Raw genomic sequence first — 17,142 nt, 5'->3', positions numbered from 1 at the left:
ATAAATCTCATCTTTAAAATGCAGTTCTTTATTAAAACTAAATGAAAAAAGATTAAATGAGATACCATTTTTGGCATACGAAAGTAAAGTGTTTTGTTTCAGTTGGGACAATACTTGGGGTTGGTGAAGTTGTGGTTAATGAAACTAACACACAATAATGGTACAAACACACAGTACTAGAAGCCACAATTTTACTGCCTTCCATTCAGCAATTCCACTTTCAGAATTTTACTCAAAAGAAATAATCACAGATATGTACAAATACTTAGCTGAAAGGATGTTTAATATAGCTCTGGTTATAAAAAGAAAAAATTAAATATCCAGTACTAGGAAATTAGTTAACCAAGTCACAATACAAACACAATGAAAGACAATTACTCTTCAAGTAAAGTCCTGGTGAATTTGGTTTAAAAAAAAAAATACCATTTTTTTGTTCAAAAAGGATCAAGGCTTTCTGTCTGGCATGTAAAGAGCTTAGAGGTTGATACTCTTGTCCTCACAAGAAAAAAACTGAATTAAAAAACAACTCTCCCTTAATCCCTAAAAGGAATGAGGTCATAGGGCAAACTGTTTCCTCTAAAATTAGAGACACACAGGCAGATATAGAGAATCACAGTTTATTGGAGCAGAAGCCTGGAAACAGAAATTACATTGAAGCCAGTTCCAAGGTATGAAAACTTAAAATGTAATTGACAAACTGCTAGAGACTCAATGTAGACAAGTTTAAGTTAAAAACTCCAAGAGGGCCCAGGCTTAGGGAAGCCTCCCAACTTTCCTGAATTTTACCTCCAGGAACCTCACTAGGTTCTCAGAGAAAGCCAGAGAAAAGTCTCCTCCTGCTTCAACAGGGGTAAGGGAAAAGTACCCATACTGAAATACATCCAAGACCATTCTGTCCTCCTTAACAGGGCTTGCCCTGAAAGGAAACTCTTTTACCAGAGCGTAACTGACCTGAGGAAAAGAAATATACAACTCTAGCTCCTTCTAGCCTTCCTGACTCACATAAAAAGGGTAATGTGTGTGTGTTGGAGAATGGGGGGAGGCAGCTGACAAGCACCTGTGAAAGTCACATCCCAGGCACCCAGGCTCTCTCACAAATATAAAACAAAACCAAGACCAAATCAAAGAAACATGGAATGTTTCCCCTCCCCTCACATCTTACCATATGATAGGGCTTGGGTATTTTAACTGGGGATTACAACTAAAAGAACAACTCTCAGATCTTATTTAAGAAATTGCTAAAGAAATTCAAAGAAGAGTGGAGACAAAAGGACACTAAAAGAAATTTTAGCTTCTGACACATACAGGTACAGTAAACAATAAACACAGTCTACCTCTGAGATAAAGGAACATAAAATATCACACTAAAGACTTACCTCAGTTCTTTATATCTAGTTCATCATGTCTGGCTCTCAACAAAAAAATTACAAGGCATAATAAAAGGAGAAAAACACACAGTTTGAAGAGAAGAGACAGAACGAGATTCAGATATGGCAGAGAATTTGGAATTAATAGACTGGGAATTTAAAACAACTATGACTAATATGCTAAGGGATCTAATGAAAAAAGCAGACAACCTGCAATTACAGATGGGCAATGTAACAAGCAAAGAATGAATCAAAAGGAAATGCCAGAAATAGAAAACAGTGGCACAGAAATAAAGAATACCATTGATATGCTTAACAATGTAGAAGTGATGAGAGAAAATGTTACAAGGGATAGGAGGAACTGGAAATACTGTTATATGATACTTGTACTACCCGATAAATGGTATAGTGTTATTTGAAAGTGGACTTGCATTGCTTATAAGTGTATACTACGAATACTACAGCAACCACTAAAAGAAGTTTTTAAAAAGTATAATTTATAGCCTGAAAGAGGAAAAGAACCCAAATATAAAATGCCTGGTTAAAACTAGAGAAGGCAGGGGAAGAAAAAAAAAAGAGTAGAGGACAAAAAAGAAACAAAGAACAACAAAACAAAACAAAACAGTAATAAATGTAGTAGATATAAATCTATTATGTCAGCAATGACTTTAAATGTCAATGGTCTAAATAAATAGACCAATTAAAAACAGAGTAATTAAAAAAACAAACCACAACTTTATGTTCTCTATAAGAAACTGACTTTAAAAATGACACACATTAAAGTACAGAAATGGAAGAAGACATACACTAATCCAAAGAAAGTTTAAGTAGCTATGTTAATTTCACACAGAGCAAATTTCAGAGCAAGAAGAAGTATTGGGAATAAAGAGGGCATTACATATTGATAAAGGAATTAACTCTCCAATAAGGTAATACACATTCTTCTCAAGTTCACATGTCACATTTACCAAGATAGACCACATTCTGGGCCATAAAACACACCTAAAATCTGGAAGACTTGAAATCATATTAAAGTATGCTCTAATACCATAATGGAATTAAACTAGGAATAAATAATAAAAAGATAACTAGAAAATCCTACAATACAGAGATTAAAAGTCAAATAAGAAAAATCAAAAATTATGAATGACAGTGCTGCTTTTTTTTTTTTTTTTTTTTGGGTTTGGAGCCATTCCAGATGCTTTAGGCTGCTGGATGTCTGAACACTGGATAACTGAGGCATTTCTATACATGGAATATCTGTGTTTTAGAGCACTCTGCTGCAGGGGACTACCGCCTGCATACCCAAAGGATGACCTGTTCTGCATAGGCCTCATGAGCTCTGGCAAGACCAGTCTGCCGTCCAAGCTCTGCAGTGAAAGCCCTGACAGCCTAGTGTCCACTATGGGTTTTAAAAGCAGTGCCATTCCAGAATGCCATCTTGAATGTGAAAGAACCTGGAGAAGAGAGCAGCCAAGATGGCAGAGTAGAAAGACCATGAGCTCACCTCCTCTCACGAGAACACCAAAATCACACTATCTGCAGAACAACCATGGATGAAAAAGACTGGAACCTGCCAAAAAGTATCTTCTACAGCTAAAAACATAAAGAAGGAACCACAGTAAGATGGGTAGGAAGGGCAGACTTGTGATATAATCAAATCCCATTCCCCCAAGGTCAGTGACCCACAAAACAGAGAATAATTATAATGCACAGGTTCTCCCACAGGCATGAGAGCTCTGGGCCCCATGTCAGGCTCCCCAGCCCAGGGGCTCCAGCACCAGGAAGATGAGTCCCAAGAGCATTTGGCTTTGAAGGCAAGCAGGCTTAACTGCAGGAGCCCCACAGGGCTGGGAAAAATAGAGATTTCACTCTTGAAAGGGGCACACAAATGTGCACTGGGATTCAGCACAAAAGCAGTAATTTGATAGCAGCCAGGGCCAGACCTACTTTCTGGTCTTGAAGAGTCTCCCGGAGAGGCGGCTGCAGCTCACCCCGGGACACAAACACTGGTGGCTGACATATTTGGGAACATTAACAGCCAGCAGCTGCCTTGTTCACTCATTAGCACCAACGCCTGGCCTCACCCAACAGCCTGTAGTGATGGACCGCCTCAGGCCAAACAACTAACTGGGCGGGGGATGCAACCCCCCCATCAGCAGACAGGATGCCTAAAGACTTCCTGAGCCCACAGCTGCCCGTAGACAACCCTCTAGACACAGCCCTGCCCGCCAGAGGGCCAAGACACAGCTCCACCCACTAATGGGCAGGCATGGCCTTTCCCTTTTCCTTTCCAGGAAGCCTGCCCTAGCCTCTGGACCAGATTTACCCACCAGGGAGCAGACACCAGAAAACTACAATCCTGAAGCCTGTGGACACAGGCCACCCACAGCAGTCCAGACCCTACCCTGGGACCAGCTGGGCCCTGGTCCTGTCCACTAGCAGGCGAATGGAAGCTTTGGGACACCCCAGACTCCATACTCAACTGTGTCAGGAACACCCCCCTACCCCCCAAACAACGACCTGAAATGAGCTCTGGACCTCAGGGCCTGCAGCCAGATTCCAGGAACCAGCTCTGCCTGCCAGTAGTCTAGCACTAACCTCAGATATGGCTCCACCTCCCAGGGGGTGGGCAACAGTCCCAGAGTCTTGGGGACCCTGATTCTACCCAGCAGAGCCAGTACTAGCCCTGGGGTTCCCTAGGGTTCTTCAACCAGCCACCTTGTGACCAGGTCCCACTAAACAGCAGCCAGCAGCATCCAAACAAGGTAGAGTGTGGCACCCAACCGGACTAGGGGGCAACTGAGCCTACCAGACCACCTACATAGTCAACCTGCCACAACAGAAGGACACACGCAGGCCTCTTAGGGGAAAACCCTAGAGCATATAGCTTGGGTGATGAAAGGGGAGTGCACTGCTGGGAGACATAGGATGTCTCCTACAGAAGGCCACTTCTCCAAGATTAAAAAACATAACAACCTGACACACACATATAAATACAAAAAGCAACTCAGAAAAATGAGGCAGCAGAAAAATATGTTCCAGATGCAGGGAATAAGATAAAACCCCAGAAAAATAACTAAGTGAAGTGGAGACAGACAATATAACTGAGAAAGAATTCAGAGTAATGATCATAAAGATGAAAAAACTCGGGAGAAGAACAGAGGCACAGAGAGAGAAGTTAGAAGTTTTTAACAAAAAGTTAGAAAACATAAAGAACAACCAGAGATGAAAAATACAATAACTAAAATGAAAAATACATTAGAAGAAAGCAACAGTAGACTAAATGATACACAGGAACGGATCAGTGAGCTGGAAGACAGAGTAGTGGAAATCACTGCTGCTTAACAAAAAAAAAAAAGAAAAGAAACGAGGACAGTTTAAGATACCTCTGCGACAACATCAAGTGCACTAGTATTCGCAGTATAGGTGTCCCAGAATGAGAAGAAAGAGAGAAAGGGCCTGAGAAAATATTTTAAGAGATAATAGCTGAAAATTTCCCTAACCTGGGAAAGGAAACAGTCACCCAAGTCCAAGTAGCACAGACTCCCATACAGGATTAACTCTAAGAAGAACATGCCAAGATACATTGTAAACAAAATGCCAAAAATTAAAGATAAAGAGAGAATAGGAAAAAAAAAAAAGAGACAGAGAGAATAGGGACTTCCTTGGTGGTCCAGTGGCTAAGACTCCATGCTCCCAATGCAGGGGGCCCAGGTTTGATCCTTGGTCAGGGAAATAGATCCCACATGCCACAACTAAGAGTTCTCATGCTGCAACTAAAGATCCTGCATGCCACAACTAAAGATTCCACACACGGCAACGAAGATCCCACATGCTGCAACTAAGACGTGATGCAGCCAAACAAATAAATAAATACATACTAAAAAAATATATATATAAAGAGAAAATATTAAAAGCAACGAGGGAAAAGCAACAAATAATATACAAAGAAATTCCCATATGGCTATCAGCTGATTTTTCAGCAGACACTCGGCAGGCCAGAAGGCATGATAAATTCAAAGTGATGAAAAAGAAAAACCTACAACTAAGAATACTCTACCCAGCAAGTCTCTCATTCGATTTGATGGAGAAATTAAAAGCTTTACAGAAAAGCAAAAGCAAAAGCTAAAAGAATTCAGCACCACCAGTTTTACAACAAATGTTAAAGGAACTTCTCTAGGCAAAAAGAAAAGGCCACAACTAGAAACAAGAAAACTATGAAATGAAATAGCTCACTGGGAAAGGCATACATACAGTAAAGATAGAAAATCATCCACACACAAAGCTAGTAGGGAGTTCAAAAGACAAAAGTAGTAGAAACATCCATATTCACAATAAACAGTTAAGGGATATATATATACAAAACAATTAGATGTAAAATACAGTATCAAAAACAGCATACGTGAAGGAAAGAGAGTACAAAGGCAGGGTTTTAAAATGGACTTGAGGAGGTCAACAACTTAAAACAATCATATATACATACATACACATATATATACACGCTGTTAGACAAAAACCTCACGGTAATCTCAAAACAAAAATCTACAATATACACACAAAAAAAGAAAAAGGAATCCACACATAACACTAAAGATAGTCATCAAGTCACGAGAGAACAAAAGAAGGGGGAACAAAAGACCTATAACAAATCCAAAACAGTTAACAAAATGGCAATAAGAGCATACATATCTATAATTACCTTAAATGTAAACGGACTAAACACTCCAAGCAAAAGACAGAGTGGCTGAATGGATACAAAAACAAGATGCATGTATATGCTGCCTACGAAAGACTCATTTCACATCTAGAGACACATAAAGAATGAAAGTGAGGGGATGAAAAAAGTATTCCATGCAAACGGAAATCAAAAGGAAGTCAGAGTAGCAATACTTATATCAGACAAAATAGACGTTAAAACTAAAACAGGGCTTCCCTGGTAGTGCAGTGGTTGAGAGTCTGCCTGCCGATACAGGGGACGCGGGTTCGTGCCCAGGTCCGGGAAGATCCCACATGCCGCCGAGTGGCTGGGCCCGTGAGCCATGGCCGCTGAGCCTGCACGTCCGGAGCCTGTGCTCCGCAACGGGAGAGGCCACAACAGTGAGAGGCCCGCATACCGCAAAAAAATAAAATAAAGTAAAATAAGGATGCGTTCTCTAAAAAAAAAAAAAAAAAAAAAAAAACTGGTTGTTTGAGAAGATAAACAAAATTGATAAACATTTACCCAGCCTCATCAAGAAAAAAAGGGCCTAAATCAATAAATTCAGAAATAAAAAAAGTTACCACTGGCACCACAGAAATAGAAAAGACCCTAAGAGACTACTACAAGCAATTTTACGTCAATAAAATGAAAACAATCCCATTTATCATCGCATCAAAAAGAATAAAATATCTAGGAATAAACCTACCTAAGGAGGCAAAAGACTTGTAATACCACAACTATAAAGACTCTGATGAAAGAAATTGAAGATGACACAAACAGATGGAAAGATATACCGTGTTCTTGTATTGGAAGAATCAATATTGTTAAAATGACCATACTGCCCAAGGCAAGGTACAGATTAAGTGCAATCCCTATGGAATTATCAATGGTATTTTTCACAGAAGTAGAACAAATAATTTTAAACTTTGTACGGCGATACAAAAGCCCCCAAATAGCCAAAACAATCTTGAGAAAAAAGAACGGAGTTAGAAGAGTCATGCTCCCTGGCTTCAGACTATACTACAAAGCTACAGTAATCAAAGCAGTACAGTCCTGGCACAAAAAGAGACAATAGATAAATGGAACAGGATAGAAAGCCCAGAAATAAACCCATGCACCTATGGTCAATTTATGACAAAGGAGGCATGAATACACAATGGAGAAAATATAGTGTATGTATGTACGTACACGTACACACACACACACACACACACACACACACACACACACACAGAAAGGAATACTATTCAGCCATAAAAAAGAATGAAATAATGCCATTTTCAGCAACATGAATGGACCTAGAGATTACCATACTAGGTGAAGTAAATCAGACAAAACAGACAAATATCATATGATATCACTTATATGTGGATTCTAAAAAAATGATACAAATGAACTTATTTACAAAACAGAAATAGACTCACAGACATAGAAAACAAACTTATGGTTACCAAAAGGAAAGGGGAGGGGGGAGGGATAAATTAGGAGTTTGGGATTAGCAGATATAAACTGATAAACAATATAAACAATGATATAGATAAACAGATAAACAATGAGGTCCTACCGTATCACACAGGGAACTGTATTCAACTGTATTCAATATTCAATTCAATATCCTGTAATAAATGGAAAAGAATATGTATATATATGTATATCTGAATCATTTTGCGGTACACCAGAAACTAACACGATGTTGTAAACCAACTATACTTCAATTTGAAAATAAAAGATATTGCAAGGATAGAGTCTCTTATTCCATTCTGCACCACGATTCTTATCTGTGTGATTCCTTATTGGCTTTCCAAAGTTTCTATGATAAACACACAGAAATAAAAACACATAAAAATAATTATACACAAAGAGTAAGTGGGATTTATTCCAGGTATGCAAAGTTAATTCAACATTCCTAAAGCAATTAATGTAATTTACAACATCAACAGGATAAAGAAGAAATCTCTTCTTTGCAGAAAAAGCATTTGACAAAATCCAACATCCACTCATGATAAAGAATTTCAGCAAACTAGGACTATAAGGGACCTTTTTAACTCGGTTAAAAAAAAAAAAACTAAAAAACTCTACAGCTAACATGATTTTTAATACTAAGAAACTAGATGCTTTCCTACTAAGATCAAGAAGAATGTAAGAATCACCACTGTTAGTCAACATCATACAGTAAGACAAGAAAAGAAAAGGTACACAGGAAGGAAAGAGTAAAAATGTCTCTGTTTGCAGATGGCATGACCGTGTATGTAGAAAATCCCAAAGAATCTACACACACAATAGGTACTATTGGAATCAATAAGGTATTGAAGCAAGGGTACAGGTTTTATATATATATATACATAGAGAGAGAGAGAGAGAGAGAGAGAGAGAGAGAGAGAGGAGGGGGAGAGAGGGAGGGAGGGAGGGAGGGAGGGAGGGAGAGAGGGAGGGAGGGAGGGGGAGGGGGAGAGAGAGAGAGAGGTTAGTATTACCAATGTCAATTGCTTTCCTATGCCAGTAACGAACAACTGGAATTCGGAATTATAAATATAATACCATTTACATTAGTATCAAAAAAAAAAAAGCCCCACAAAAAATGTATGTATAAATCTAACAAAATATGTATAAGATCTATATGAGGTAACTATAAAACTATGGTGAAAGAAATCAAAGAGGATCTAAATAAATGGAGAGATATTCCATGTATATGGATAGGAAGACTCAATAGTGTTAAGATGTCAGTTCTTCCAATCCTGACTTACAGATTCAATGCAATCCCAATCAAAATTATAGTAAGTTATTTTAAAGTTTACATGAAAAGGCAGAAGACAGAACAGCCAATACAATACTGAACAGGAACAAAGCTGGAGGTCAGAAACTACCCCGCTTCAAGACTTACTATTAAGATAACAGATAATAATACAGTGTGGTAATGGGGAAAGAACAGAAAAACAAATCAATGGAACAGAGTAGAGAGCTCAGATATAGATCCACATAAATACAGTCAACTAATTTGTGACAAAGAAGCAAAAGCAATTCAAAAGAGAAAGAAGTCTTTCTCCGCTTCTCAACAAATGGTGTGGGAACAACTAGACACCGGCAGGCAAAAAAAATGAGTTGACATACACCTTATACTTTTCATGCAAAATGGATCAGAGACCTATACGTAAAACACAAAACTATAAGACTTCTAAAAAGGAACATAGGAAAAATGTAGGTGCCCTTGGGTTTGGCAATGAATTTTTGGATACAACACCAAAAGTATGAACCATGAAAGAAAATGTGATAAAATGGACTTTATTTAAAGTAAAATTCTCTGTTCTGCAAAAGACACCATTAAGAGAATGAAGACAAGCCACAAACTGAGAAAAAATATTTGCAAAACACATATCTGATAAAAGATTGGTATCCAAAATATACGAAGGACTCTTAAAACTCAACTATAAGAAAATAAGCAATCCAGCTTAAAAATGTACAAAAGATCTGGACACGAAACTCAACAAATAAGACATACAGATTGCAAATGAGCATAAGAAAAGATGTTCAGGGGCCTCCCTGGTGGCGCAGTGGTTGAGAGTCCGCCTGCCGATGCAGGGGACACGGGTTCGTGCCCCGGTCTGGGAAGATCCCACATGCTGAGGAGCGGCTGGGCCCGTGAGCCATGGCCGCTGAGCCTGTGCTCCCCAACGGGAGAGGCCACAACAGTGAGAGGCCCGTGTACCACATACACACAAAAAAGTTCAATACCATGTATCACTAGGGAATTGCACATTAAAACAACAATCTATAACCATTAGAATGGCTAAATCCAAAACAATGACAAGACCAGTGCTGATGAGGACATGGAGTAATTACAACTCTGATTTATTGCTGACTGGAGTGCAAAATGGTAAGTATACGGACTTTGGTAGACAGGTGAGCAGTTTCTTACAAAACTAAATGTACTCTTACACATAATCCAGCAATCATGCACCTTGGTATTTACCCAAGTGAACTGAAGACTTACGTCCACACAAAGACCTGCACCTGAATGTTTATGACAACTTCATTCATAATTGCCAAAACTTCGAAGCAACCAAGGTGCCCTTCAGTAGGTATATGGATAAACAAACTGTGATACATCCATAAGATGAAATATTCAGCGCTAAAAATAAATGAGCTATCAAGCCATGAAGAGAAATGGAGGAAACTTACAGGCATATTGCTAAGGGAAAAAGCAAATCTGAAAAGGGCACACACTGTATGATTCTAACCATACGACAATTTGGAAAAAGCAAAACTATGGAGATAATGAAAAATCAGTGGTTGCCAAGAGTTCAAGGCATGCATGGGAGCATAGAGCATAGGGGACTTTGGAGCAGTTAAACTATTCTGTATGATGCTGTCATTGTGGATATATGTCATTATACATTTGTCAAAACCCATAATGTTCAATTCAAAGAGTGAACCTTAATGTAAACTATACACTTTGATTAAAATAATGCATCAATACTGGTTCATCAATTGCAACAAATGTACCACACTAAGGCAAAATGTTAATAAGGGAAACTAGGTTAATAGTAAGAGGAACTGGGTGAGTGTGGATATATAGCAATTCATTGTACTATACATTCAATTTTTCTGGAAAACAAACAAATGGAAAAAACCCCACATCCATTAAAAAATTTCAAAGAAAAAAAAAAGGCACAATCAAAGGCACAATTTGTGAAAACACCAGGTAGGAATACAAGCTTATAGAAGATTTGTGAAAATGAAATGTAAGCACAAAAGATAATCAGTTCAAGTCAGTAAGACAGACAATCTATAAAATGAAGTAAAAAAATAAAATGTATGGGCAAAATCTGCTTTAGCAGATTGTGACCCTACAGAAATATTTGTAAAACAATGGACGGTAATTCAAGGGGAATGTTAGCTACTTTAAAACTACTTTAAAATTAATTCATCTGTTTGTTGTTGTTTTTAAAGAAATCAGATGCTTGAAGAACATTTATATAGGGAATGAGAAAATTTTTTATATTTTATTTTCTCTTGTCAACACTGATAATGGCATTATTCAGGAATATAGCTCACAGAGGCTGGCAGATATCTGCAATATAAAGCAAATAAGCATCATATTATTTTATATAAGTACTTAATACATTGGAAAGATGCTAGCTACATGTTATTTCTTTTAAAAGAATACAACAAAATTTTATGATCCAGCTTTGTTAATAAATGTACAGAAACATAGGTAAAAAACACTAAAATTACATATATCAACACCTTAACAGATTTATAGGTGTAGGGATTATAGGTAATTTTCTTTTTTTCTGATCATTTTTAAACTGAATGTATATTACTTTTTGATAACTTACAAAATAATTATCTTGTGTATTTAAATTAAATAATGTATCTTATAATTTGAGTGTACAGAATAATCAGTGCTGTGACAGTAAAATACTTTTAAAATGTATGTCACATATATAAAACTTATTTCAACATAAAATTTTAAATACATTAGGCCCATGAGACATTGCATCAGAGTGGTGCTATAACACAACTGGACATGATACAAACCACCCAACTTTTAGAGAAAATATTTTTGGTATTTACTCATTATAAAGTAAGTTGACCCAGACATATACCGGACTAGAAATGATTGTGTTGAGAACAATATAAGTTGACATTTCTGGGTCATCTACATAAAAATATGTATATTTTTTAAATTGCAGAAAGATGAAAGCCCTAAGGAAATGTGAAAATGTGCATATGTGTGCCAAAAGAAAAGCGAACACACTTAGAATTTTAATCTTGCCAAGTCTGACTTCAACCTTTCAGTCAAAATGTCATACTAAATTTCAATTCCAATATTAATCAGGGAAGCAGTATAAAATATAAAAGACTAAGATTTTGTTGTGTTTTTATGGAGGTGAGGAGGGAGACAGAGAAGAATGTGAGATTAAGGAGAAAAAAATTAGGAAAAACTAACAACCCCAACAAATGCTTGCTTGAAAATAAGCATTTAAGGCAGATTGGGACTGAAAAGGGGGAAACAAATTGAAATAAAAGGATGGGGAACAACTGTCTGTTCCATACTTCATCTACCTCCTAGTTTATAATGGTCAACTCACATTTTATTTTCCCATTAAAGCATTAGTAAAATATACAAATCTATCCAGGCTCATCAGCCAATTCTGTTCAAATAAGATGAACACAGAACATCAAGGTCACTTAATAACCAGTATTTTAATTTCGGCTAGAATTCATTGACAAAGCCATCTCCAAAAGACCTGCAGTGCTAAAATGGTTAAAATTAAACAGAACCTCTATTCCACTCCATCAGAACACAAAGCGGGTCTATAATGAATCCCCAATTCCCTCTGTTATATATTTGCATGCCACAGCTACAAACGAAGACGGATACAGGCGTGCCCTACCAGCAGCTCAGATACCATAAGGGCGTTGCCAAAACGATGAACAGCTCTTGGTAAAGTTCCCAACAAAACAAAGTACTACTTTCCCTCAAATTACTCAGTAATTGCATTTGTGGAAAATTTCAATGTACGTTAAAACCCTGCAAAAATACTATGTGTTTATTTAAAAAATGGAGTACTAGGCTCAAATCATAATGTTCTTTTTTTTTTTAACCCATGTAAACATCCTGGGAGACGTGGGAAAGGCACGTGGGGGCACAGAGCCATTCTTCCTCATGCTGGACCACCCCAAGCACTGCAGGCAGTCTATCCTGGCCCCTGCCCTCTCTGGGACTGGCTGCCGTCCTTGGGACCAGAAATGCCCCACAAACACCCCGTAGGAGGCCGTCCCACCTCCACTAGAAACCACAGACCTAAGGTGAATAAAGGATTGTTTGAGGAACATTTTAGATTTTAACAGCAGAAACACATTCCCCAAAACAGAATTAGTAGACTATTATGTGTTCATTCCTAAACCATTCAACGCAAAAATATTTTCAATTTCTTTAAACAATTTGTGGCCAATTTGTGGTTAAAAATAACACAACCCCACAAAGATATATTCAGATACACAGTCCTCTGCTGATGTTTTGTGACTATAGTTTCACTACAAAGAAAGCATTTCAAATAATAGCTAAAGACTTGTCATATGGAAATAATATTTGCTTATTCCTGCCTAGGGCAGGAATATCTATCTATCTATATATAAATAAATAAAAATAAATAAATATATATAAATATAAAAATAAATATATATATATATAAAGAGAGAGAGAGAGGGAGAGGGAGAGGGAGAGAGAGAGAGAGAGAGGGAGAGAGAGAATGTTGAGATTCCTGAGCTCTGCTTTCACCTGGTTCTCAGAGCACTGGAAATCAGGCTTATACCCTGGAGCAGGATTTCTCATGATAGGCAGTACTGACATTTTGAACTGTGTAACTGTTGTGGGTGGCTGCCCTGTGCATCGTAGGATTTTCAACAGCACCTGCAGCATCTACCCACCTGTTTTCAGTAGGAACCCATTCTTAATAATCAAATGTGTCTCTTAGGCATTGCCAAATGACCCCTGGGGAGATCTTATTGCCACAGCTGAGAACCACTGACTTATAGGCAGAAGACTGGAAAATCCTTCTTGTTGGACTCTTACTGGCCCAAGAGAAAAAGCTTCCAAATACCTAAAGAAATTGATATCAGGGTTTTCCCCCCGAAATATGTCCCAGCCAAATCTTTCCACAGTGAGAACCATCAATAGCTAGCAAAACCTAGCTAAGTTAAGAGAGACATGAAATAGGTTTCCAATGCCCCTTACATAAATTTGAACACAGAATCAAGGATCACAACAGAGCTGAGGAAAGCCTCTAAAATGAGACTAAAATATACCAACAGAAAGAATAACTTAGAAAACACAGAGCACGCAGGGAGAAATAAACCTCAAAACAAAACTTTAAATCCATAAAGAGAAAAAAAATACCAGAATGCTTTGGAAAAAAATACAAAGATCAAAAAAAGGTATTCAAAATTAAAAATATGATAAGAGAAACGGAAGTTTCAAGGCTTGAAAAATCAAGTAAATTTCCCAGAAAGTGAAAAGCAAAACACTGGAAAAAGATGAAAAATGGAAGAAAAGAAACAGGTCCAGGAGTACAATATCTAATTGCAGTTACAAAAAACACAGAGGCAAGGAAATTACAGAAAATGTATCAGAAACTTTCTCAGAGCTCAGGCATACAGGTTGTCAGACTGAAAGAATACATGAAATGCACAGCAAAGTAGATTTCTATAGACTCATAAGTCACCTCACATTACTGTGATGTTTCAGAACACTGAGCAAAACAAAGAGAAGATTCTATAAATTTCAGACAAAAAGGTTGTAGATGCTTCCATAGGGGAGAAGTAAAGTGCAGTGTTAAAAGTAAGAATGGCTTCAAACTTTATATCAAACACTACGAGTTCCTTCTCAAATCTGAAGAGAAACATTACCAATTTAGAATTCTACATCCAGTCAAACTAACAGGGTACAGGTAAAGACATTTACAGGAATATAATGCCTCACAACATTTGCCTCTAAAATAACCAATAAATTTTTGAAAAAAATTCTCAACCCCATTAATAACCAGGATCTGCAAATTAAAACAATAACCTAAAGCTACCTTCATCAGGTCGGCAAAAACAAAAAATATCAATTGTTATGAAAACTGTAGAAAAAAGGATTTATCATACATTGTTGGTGGGAGTCTAAATTTATATATTCGCTTTGGAAAGTTTGGCATAATCCACACTCTACAGAAATGCATGCTATGTACATGAAATGCATGTGTAAGAAAATTCACAGAAGCATTATTTCTAAGCACTAAAAACTGGACACAATCCAAATGTCCACAATACTACACTAGTTAAATTAATTGTGGTTTATTCATAAAAAGACTTACTACACTTACTATACTATAAACATTACTATACAACAATGAAAATATGTGAATTAAAGCTGTTAACAGGATTAAAAATTTCAACATGCGAGAAAAACTATACATAACATAATTCAATTACATATAGGTAAAAAACAGGCAAAATTAATGTATATTGTTTAGGAATGCTGACAAAGGTGGGTAAAAAATACTTGAAATAAAAGTAGGAAATCATTACCATAAAAATCCAGACAATCCCAATTAACCTTTGGGTGTGGTGAGGAGAGAGGAATGAATAAGAATGAATGGGGGGTGGGGAGAGGGTGCCAGCAATGTTCTAATTCTTCACTTTGGTGGTGATTACAGTGTTCACTTTATAATTATTCATTATACTGTACATCTACGATTTGTGCATTTTTGCACATTTTGTTCACTTTATTTCTATTCATTATACTGCATATCTATGATCTGTACACTTTTTTGCACATTTAGTATTTTGCCATAAAAAAGATTTAAAAATTGTTATCTAAGGCACTTTTATGGCTCTGCTATAATTTTTTTCTGTTCTAAAGTGGCAAACATTTGGTTCCAATATAGACAAAACATTAAGGCACAGGAGTCTAGTTTTTATTCCATTTGACAACATTACTGCACACACTGAAAGTGGTAAAAGCACTAGTCAATGATGCATAAATAGAATCCACTGTCAAAACACACAAGAGAAATAAGTAGGAACTTTAACTGAGTACCCTAAAGGAACCACCAGAATTAAATAATATCAACACAATAAACATGAGGAATTTCAGATTCTCGGTCTTAAAAGAAACTATATATGGGTCATAATCTTTCAAAGCACCTTTACAATGGAAGATAATTGAAAGACTAGAATGGTTTTAGTTATGATTATATGGACTGAATGTGAAAAAGAAACGGTGCTACTTTACTAAAAAAAATCTTTATTAATGAAAATCCATGAATCCTTTCTTAAATATTCTTAATTAACATGAGGGAAACTATTTCCAGCAAAAATAGTAGCATCTAGTTGAGAAACCAAAGGCTCTAAATCCGAGGCTAATAACCAAAGACACTTAAAATACCTTTTTTAAAAATCTGTTATCTACACTACAGAAAGGGCAAACTTCGATGATGTCCCTTCTCTCTCAACCATGACACACACTATCAAGGGTTACACAATCTCACATGCCCTTCTGAGAACAGCCACAGGCGTTGTGTTGCTGCAGCAAGGCAAGACAAGGAGGGAAGTTCCACTGAAGAACTCCCAGCTTGCTCCCTCCCCAAAGCCTCTCCAGAATTCCAGGGAGGTCAGCCAAGTAAGGGCTGCTTGTCCTCACACCCCATATAAACACTGCGTCTAATGCCAGAAGTTGTCAAAATTCACACAGCTTGTCTCTCTCCCTGGACAGGTGCCCCGCTCTGGGCTAAAGAAGCAGTCACCAGAGTCATCTAATGAGGCTCCTGAGATCCCATTCCTCTCTTACACCTGGACCATCACATTCCTCACCATCCCCGGGGTGTAGTCACCACCTGCCACAGATCTACTCTCATCAGGACGCCAGACGCTCGTCAAGCATTCGTCGCCGGCTGGCTCACAGGGAAGCCACAAGACGGAAGGAGCCCGCCTAGTTTCTGGCCTGCCAGGCCTAGACAAGCCTGCCCCCCTTCCCGCATTCCCAGTCTCCACACCCTTCCGTCCTCCCCTTTTCGATTCGCCTTTCGCCACTGGCGCCCACGGCTTTCGCTCTGAGACCTGCCTACGCCATGTTACCTCTCACGGAAAAGCCTGCCCTTATCAGGGCACAGCAGGATTCTGGAGAAGGCAGGAATGCCTCCACTTGCTCCTCTCGCCGCGTTCCCTATTCCGCTTCACCTGCTGCTGCCAACGTTACACCAAGACTCCCGGCATGCCCTGCGCAGGCACCGCCTCTCCCATCCCGCCCCCCTCCCGCACAAACACGTGACCTCCTTTCGCCTCCGTCCACGCCCACTTCCGTTTCTCCACTTTCCCTTAGGGGTGGGGGAGGGGACTGGGGGGTGTTAAAGAGTAGCGACTTCCTCCCACTCCCCGCCCCCGCCTCTCTACCCGCCCCCCACCCCGCTACAATGTCTTCCGGGTCGCGATCGCCTCGGAGCCTTCTGGGAAACCATCTCATTTCCTCCCCTCCCCCTCCTCCTGCCTTCAACCAACCAGCCTCCCGTCAGAGAGAGACATGCGCAG

At 38.4% G+C, this 17,142-nt stretch overlaps 2 protein-coding genes across 23 annotated transcripts in view; one reads left to right on the top strand and one right to left on the bottom strand.

Moving 5' to 3' along the window:
* ORC4 (origin recognition complex subunit 4) overlaps positions 1–17,142 on the bottom strand; it is a 123,441-nt gene that overhangs the window by 105,769 nt on the left and 530 nt on the right. For 11 of the 19 annotated variants that reach the window (XR_016394163.1, XR_016394164.1, XR_016394166.1 and 8 more), the window contains exons 1-2: positions 16,693–16,842; positions 7,634–7,685 (exon numbers count right to left, since the gene is read on the bottom strand). The exons of 1 other annotated variant lie outside the window; for it this stretch is intronic. The gene's annotated coding sequence lies outside the window, so the exon portion shown is untranslated. Of the gene's footprint in view, positions 1–2,874; positions 2,964–7,633; positions 7,686–16,428; positions 16,589–16,692; positions 16,847–17,142 lie in introns of those variants that run through there. 7 more of the 19 variants (XM_022569683.3, XM_089916855.1, XM_089916854.1 and 4 more) reach the window with 7 other exon arrangements.
* MBD5 (methyl-CpG binding domain protein 5) overlaps positions 17,049–17,142 on the top strand; it is a 413,679-nt gene continuing 413,585 nt past the window's right edge. For all 4 annotated transcript variants that reach the window (XM_089916847.1, XM_089916845.1, XM_089916843.1 and 1 more), the window contains exon 1: positions 17,049–17,141. The gene's annotated coding sequence lies outside the window, so the exon portion shown is untranslated. The remainder of the gene's footprint in view (position 17,142) is intronic.

This window comes from Delphinapterus leucas, chromosome 8, assembly GCF_059928025.1.
Source record: "Delphinapterus leucas isolate spDelLeu-1000000601 "Yukka" chromosome 8, BTC_Dleu_Yukka2, whole genome shotgun sequence".
Lineage (NCBI taxonomy): Eukaryota > Metazoa > Chordata > Mammalia > Artiodactyla > Monodontidae > Delphinapterus > Delphinapterus leucas.
This window is presented reverse-complemented; position numbering and strand designations above follow the sequence as displayed.